Raw genomic sequence first — 7927 nt, 5'->3', positions numbered from 1 at the left:
GGGATGAATTTATATATACTTCATAATATAGTATGGCATCCTTTTTCCCAGAAGTAAGTAGATATACAACAGATACCAATAAGTAAGACGAAATCAATCGTTTTGACGATCAATAATATCATTAAGGGCTGTTTTATCATGGGACAATATGGAGTTGAAATAAATCATGTTACACCTCAGTAATTAATAAGGACATTCTAATTTAAAGTTGACAGAAAACGATATTAACAACAGGGGCGATATTGTTAGTAGTGATGATCAGTTTGTTATATTAGAAAGAAATCAACATCCTTCCCACTCCTCAACATTGTAGGAAAAACAACAACCAAGAAGGTTTGGTTCGGTTGTATAGGGTAAGACGCGCCTCCGTGTGTGAAATGTTACCTGCTGCAGGCGGACTGTTTGCGTATTTGCCTCCTTGCGATTGCGCAAATATGATACATGAAACTCCCTGAAACTTTATGCCGAGGACAACCAACACAGTAGTCCACCTATTCACATAAAACTGACAAAAGATTAATGAGTTTTTGTCATTAGTTAAATATTGAGCATAACAAAGGTAATAACAACTACCCTATGTCAGGACATCGGTATGTCCCGGCCTACAGACAGAATATATTATCTTCCTCACGTCATCCTCGAAAATCCAGAGGGTACTTAAACTTACATTGTCTACACGTGTGTAATATTTCAGGAACAATCAGAAGGCACGAAGTATGCTATTTGATTGTTTTCAGGTTAAAAGCGACCAATTTCTAGGCTCATACCTGTCCTCTAGAATATAACAGAGGAGCGACGTCATTTTTAAAGCCGGTCGATTTTACCGTTTCACTGCAGCAATATTCTTTGTATGTACATTTAAGGAATCAAACTAGTCAAGTTGCATCATCCATAAGGAAGCGCGTACAGATACTTATGCATGACATATTATATGGTATAGGTGAACGTTAAATCTAAAGCCAAAAGTAAAATAGTGCCAAGCAAGGCGCTAGAAAACAAAAAGGCTTTTAGAAAGTAAAAAACAAATCCAAACATCGCAGTAGACACAGCAAATCTAATTTGGTAGTTTTTGCGTCCCCAATTAGCGAACACAAAATTAGATAGCCAATTCTGCAGGGATTCAAACATCAATTGTCTATTACAACGTGCAGTGGGTACCAACAGGGGTACTCTTTTCTCGACCCCCAACTGGCAGGGATGCCATATATTAGGTAAATACGTCTACTGTCTAAGAATTCACCTTGGGTTGAACTTTAGTAGGGAAGGCAATAGGTTCCGTCCACAAGCCGGGACATACCAAAGTCCTAAAAAAGTATTTGTCCCTGCTTAACGCTTAGCATATCGGATGATTACAACAACTGGTTAAAACCCGTTGTCAGTTTAATGTGATCGGGGGAATAACATGCTGGGTGTATCTAACATTGTAGTTAAGTGAGATAGCACTCTGAGGTAGGCATCAGATCCGCGCTATCAGCAAATAAATCACTATATCACCTCCAGCAAACATACACACATGCAGGCATAATTACATTCTTGAAAGACCTCAGTTGTTAATAGGACATTCAATGAACTAAAACCAAAACCAAAACCTCCCTATATACATTTGTATGATATGATATATTGATATATACTTATATATAGTTAATAATATAAATACATTAAGAACATTTGGCATCATAATACAGTTAATATTCTGAACATGTTTACTGATTCCTTTTATACAGTATGCAGGCAAATCGACCACAGATATTGTATTGAGACTATAGATATAAAGCCTACATGGCGGAATTTTATATTTTAAGAATGACAAGGGAAAACGCTTTTTTTGTGTTTTTGCAATATTCGTAAATGTTAAAATAAATTATTACATACCTGATGAATTTCTCTACAGCGGTACATCAAGATACCAGGCTATGCAGTACTCGGTCCCGTATTTCTCACTGTGATCATTAAAAAGGTTGCATTACTCCAGTAGATAGTTTTTCAGGTTAAACATATTCGTTTTGATCCATTTTATTTTATCGACAATTCATCTTGTTCTATTGCAATTGCTTTGCACGAAAGTTGAGCTATTCACATGCCATCAATTTATATAGTAGATGATTTATATACTATAAAACTAGATGAACAATTACTTATGTACATGCTATCATTCAATACACCAGACTGAAATAGGCGATTGAATAGATAAACAATTATATAGTGAAACATTTACCTGTACTCACCTTTACTATAAAGTATCATCAGGACGAACATTATTCCGTATTTAGAACCATGAATGATTTTGTATTCTGATGGGAGCGTCTGACATTTACCAACATATTCGCGGTATTGATTATAAATGTGTGAGTATAGTTGCCCAAGGCGAGAACAAACAATGGGTCTGCATTAATTAGGACTTTCAATCGGAACTTGTCGATAACGGTGTCCTAAAGGAAACCCGCAAATTAATGATCAGGATCTTGATTTTGTGTAAAGCATACTCAGCTGAAAGATGAAATATTAAACAATTCTATCACGCCGCATCAAACATAACTTGATGTTTTGAACGAACACACATGGGAATTCATTTTAAGCACATTTGACAAACGTTTCATTAAAATATATTTAACAAGTTTGTAAAACGATACAAACAAAAAAGAAAGAAAGACCATTTATGAGTTTGCATTACTTTGTTACAAGCATACCCTGTATGACTGCCCTAAGTAAGTTGTTTTTCTCATTAAACATAGGTACATGCTCATTTCTGGTTTTGAGTTCGCTATAACTTCAGATTAATCATAGATTTAGGTATCTGATATTTAACACGGATACATGTGAAAAGCACATGGGATTTAACAATTACTATACCAGCCCGATACCAATTATCTGGTCGGTTAAAGCTAATTCGTTCACACCGGATCATCCAGGGCCCAGTTCGTCGAAGTATAGTCAGCTTGATGGCTAGCTTTTCCATTAGGTAAATTGTATATTTATGTATATCTTGTCTTTAAAATGTTATCTCTATGATATATACATTTCCATCTTCAAATGCCAATCAAATAAATTTGAATTTATTAACTTTACTGACACTAACAAGACATATTTGGAAATGCGGCCCCCGGTACTTATTATTGAAATCCTGGTCGAGGTGATAAAATATACATTTGAAATGACCATTAAAAACTGTTTTAGATTAAAAATAATAATCGAAAACTAGCACATTTAAACGTTTATAGATATATGTAAAATAAGCTACAGATTTTTATTAAGTATTTATATGAATTTCATAAGGGCTTTGCCGAATCTACTTGAGATATTACTGATTATCCTAATGGATTGGTAGACTTTTTAATTCGATGGTATTACTCGATTTTTTTAAAGTTCCAATTAGGAGGGCTATTCACATAACCATAGTACTACATTAATAGTGATATATTTACCCTATCCTTCCTTCCGACAGAATTGGCAAACATTTTGCCACCGCATCTGATTCAGAAGGGCTACACATTGTTGGATTATGTTCTGGCCTACTTTTCAGGTCATTATTAAATGTAGAATAAAAACGTCCCCGAAATATACACAGAATGTAAACATTATACAGTATGCTTATTTTCGCCCTGAATTTTATAATATTATTCTATTATAATTTATCATCAAACTCTAATCTTCATTTCAAACATGAATTTTAAGTGTTGAATACACTGTATAATAGACCTGTATGTACTCTAGCGATGAGATAGCAACAGACAGATTGTCGACAAGGAACATCAGACAGATCTTTTTAAATGTTTAAATTCTTTAAACTCTTTAAATGCGACTTGTTCAATTAAAATAGCATGGATCAATAAAAATTCATTTTGATTTTTAATGTTTTAACTTTAATTGATGATAACGATGTTTTGGATAATGAGATACATTTTTCTCAATATCCTGTTCAACATCGTTAAATAAACACTTGTATGTTTATAGTTGTTTAGAATAAATTGTGAATGTTTTTTTTTATTATCTGGTAAGATTTATTATTTATATACAGGAAAATTTAAACTGGATTTGGTGAAATTCTATTTGATTAAAGTAATGAAAAAAATCTATACAAATCCTTTAATGGTACATTTCTGCATAACTTGATAATTGGTTCAATTTTATATAACTTGATGAATGGTTAATTTCTGCAGAACTGTATCGATGGTTAAATTCTACATCATTCAGCTTAATCTTTGGTAATATTTCTACATAACACGACCAACGGTGAAATTCTACATAGTTAAAAAAAAAAAGGTAAAAGGTTATACAAGTCTTCACAATGGTGAAATTCTTTATAACCGGGACAATTGAGAAAGTATATATAAATCGACTAATAGTGAAATTCTGAATCACTCGACCAATGGTGAAATGCTAATTAACTCGATATATGGTAAAGTTCAATATCACTTCTATGTAACTCGATCAATGGTGAAAATATACATAACTCAACCAATGGTGAAAATGTACATAACTCGATCAATGGTAAAGTTCTATATCACTTGATCAAAGGTAAAATTCTACGTAACTCGATCAATGGTGAAAATTTACATAACTCGATCAATGGTGAAGATTTACATAACTCGATCAATGGTAAAGTTGTACAAAACTTGATCAATGGCGAACTTCTATACATCGCTCGAGCAATGGTAAAATTCTATAAATTCGATCAATATTTAAATGTATACAAAACTAGATTCATGGTGAAATTCTATGTAAATAGATAAATGGTGAAAATCTAAAAAACTGTATCAGTAATAAATATAACAACCATAACCACCATATGACATTTCAATATTGACTTATCTTCTTAATTATATACATTAATATTCATAATGTTAATGGAAAAATGATGAGAAAGATATCATCAATACACTCTATATACCACACCAGATCATTGAATATCCAACTTATAGAAACTTATAATGTTCTCATCTTGAACCCAGAAACTGAAATGTAATTCCAATATCCAAATAACATAGACACCAGGACCTAGTTTATAGACATGTATTAGCTTTATGACAAATTACATTTCAAAATGATTACTTAAACATTTTTTTCGGAGATGGTAATAATTATGGATTCATTGACATATTATATATAATGTTTTCAGTACACACCTATGAAAAACCCATTTAATTCCGGTTTGTATCTAGTGCACTATTTAACCATGCAAACCCTAATATCGCGGAGAACAGATTGTACTGGTCAGTATACATACTAGTGGCGTTATCGTTCCAGGCTCATTCACCATCGCTCTCTTGAGAGGCGACAAAACGAAGAAACGCTTATCGTTATCTTGCGGAGTTAGATCATAAAGGACCTTCTCGGTAGTGTTTATGAGTGAATAAGATAACAAAACAAAATGTCATCATTATTTGTTCCAAGCATAAGGTCATATTATTTGCTTCTTATTGGAACAAAAGGAAATTGAAAACAAAAATTCGTACAAATATCGAAGTTAGATTTTATATCATTTTTTAATAAAAACTGTTAAAAACGTGATAAAAAACGGTATACGGTACAATATATAGTTATTAACATGTATCATAATTAATAATTACTTACGTTGTGGATGAATCTTCTCCTCTGGTTTATCAAACCACACCAAGTAGGCACCTGTGTGATTCGTCGCCACCGGATGTAAGCTACAGTTTACATTATATACTATATTACACACAAAATCCTATCGTTTACGACAGGGCAATCAATTGTAGACCACAGTATTTTTGTCCAAATTGGCTTTATATTATACTTTTCCTGGTACATTTTTTGCCATGTCATTGCGTACAATTGTCCAACCCCTTATGACTGGTATATATACTTCAGAGGTGTATTATCAACGTTGTTGGCAGGATATTCTGCAAGCATTCAAAGCGAAGATGTGAAGACGATGCTTCTATACAAACCACAGACTAACAAATGATGTCATTTAAGGATTCAACTATTTTCACCGTTTGAATGTAGTCGGGATTACATAACGTTATAATTACGGTAGAATTGACAAAGCTGTCTCTCTGGTATAAAGTAGGTGTTTTGGATTTCGTTAATAGAAAGTATTTGTATGGTGAGCGTACAATTCCAAACGGTGATTTACCTAAATTCCTTGTTAAGCTGGGATATGTTTACTCTGCCGACCGCACTGAGTATCAACAAAGACAAGTTTGTTTAATTTAAAGTCATCCATACACGCGCCCTCGTAGGGGGTATATAGATTTAGTCCTGATATCGTCACCAAATTAAATTGTATATATGGTTTGATTCACTCCATAATGAAGAATGAAAATATTTAATACTTCCAAACATAAAAAAGGTTTATAATGGATTTTACGCGTTATAAGTGTAAAGTAGCTACTCAAATAGTGACAATGTGTTTTCAAAGGCTTGGAATATAATTTGCTACTATGCACATTTTTTACGTATTCGTTTCTCCTTTACAGTTAATTTAGCTAGGTCTGAAGTTTTGTAATGAAAGATTTCAACAACTTTGTAAATAACAGTTTCTTCTTTGATAATTACCTATTTCAGATGATAAGAAACACACACCAAAAGCGGAGGAAGGGAACATGAATGTTTCAAATATTATTGATACCGTAAATAAATTAAAACAGAATATACCATAAGGTCAATATTCAGAAAAAATAACCGAAATAAGATACAGGTAGCAACAGGGGCGAAGAGATAACAAAACTAAGGAGAGACAAAATAAATAAACAAAACCCGAAGGTATTATCAGATACACCGGAAGTTAAGTGTAGATTGTTTGGTTCCCATGCAGACGTAGTCTCCTTCAACCAGACGCTTGATCACTTTCTAATTCAAGAGTCTGGCCAAGGACTCACACAACTAAATCCGCCAATCAGCAAGTGTTTCATATGTTTGTAGTTCCTATCTGAAATAAGTTCCGGCTAATTACTGGGCTACTGAAGGAGTTTAATAAGGAACTGATGGCAGATGTTTAGATAAATGAAATGTTCAGGTATTTAACTTTTGAAAAATAGTCTGTGTGCGGATTTGCACAGGGGCAAAATGTCTGAGGGCGTTTCTGTTTTGGGTCACCGGTTTTGCTTGTAAACTTCCGGTTGTCAACTTCTTGGCGCTGTGACACTCCAATATGCCACTAAACCTACCAAAAAAGTCACTTTGTAGCCTTTGCAAGGTATGTATTGATGAATCTAGACAGTTGTCACTAGTCTTGAACTTCAAATATTAAAGTTATTAGCTAAAATGTTTGGTAATAACATATAGTAAATGATTTAGTTGTGCGAGTCCTCAAACACAGTACTTTAAAATTACCATCACCAGAGGGTAGTGTTTTTACTTTCGTTTCCGGACGTAATGTCAACGCCATTAAACATTTCAATGAAAAATGAAATTAATGAAGAAAACTTACCTGTACATGCATTCCTGAAGTACCCGTGTATTCACTATTATCGAGAACAATGTAAGAAAATGTGTCAAATCTCCAGAATATTGCCATATATTTCCACTGAATAAATCACAACTGAGCACAAAGCAAGCCAACAAGGCTGACTGAAGTTGGAAAAAGCATGCAAAGCAAGTGAGATTTTACCTGTACACTTTTCAAAACACCTACAAGTTCTCACTCAGGTAATCTGGCTTGTTAGCTGCATGAATTATTGTAAAATATCCAATGAAAATACATGAAATCATTCTTTTTGAAGCATTTTCTAACATTTTTCTCGTTAATAGTTAAAACATGGATACTTCAGGAATGCATGTACAGGTAATTTTGTCATGAATTAAAATATTCAATGTAATTTTGCGCCACTCAAATTCTGATTTCAAAAGTTGAAAAGGGTGTGTCAACCTTTGACTAATGAAATCATTTACCAGAAATCTGGTAAGCCTCGTTATGATGTCACAAAACGAAAGCACTGGGTTTGACCAGACTCTCTGTTCG

The sequence above is a fragment of the Mizuhopecten yessoensis genome, unplaced genomic scaffold (assembly GCF_002113885.1).
Source record: "Mizuhopecten yessoensis strain PY_sf001 unplaced genomic scaffold, ASM211388v2 scaffold6443, whole genome shotgun sequence".
Taxonomy (NCBI): domain Eukaryota; kingdom Metazoa; phylum Mollusca; class Bivalvia; order Pectinida; family Pectinidae; genus Mizuhopecten; species Mizuhopecten yessoensis.
The sequence above is the reverse complement of the archived record's forward strand: the minus strand, read 5'-3'. Positions refer to the sequence as shown.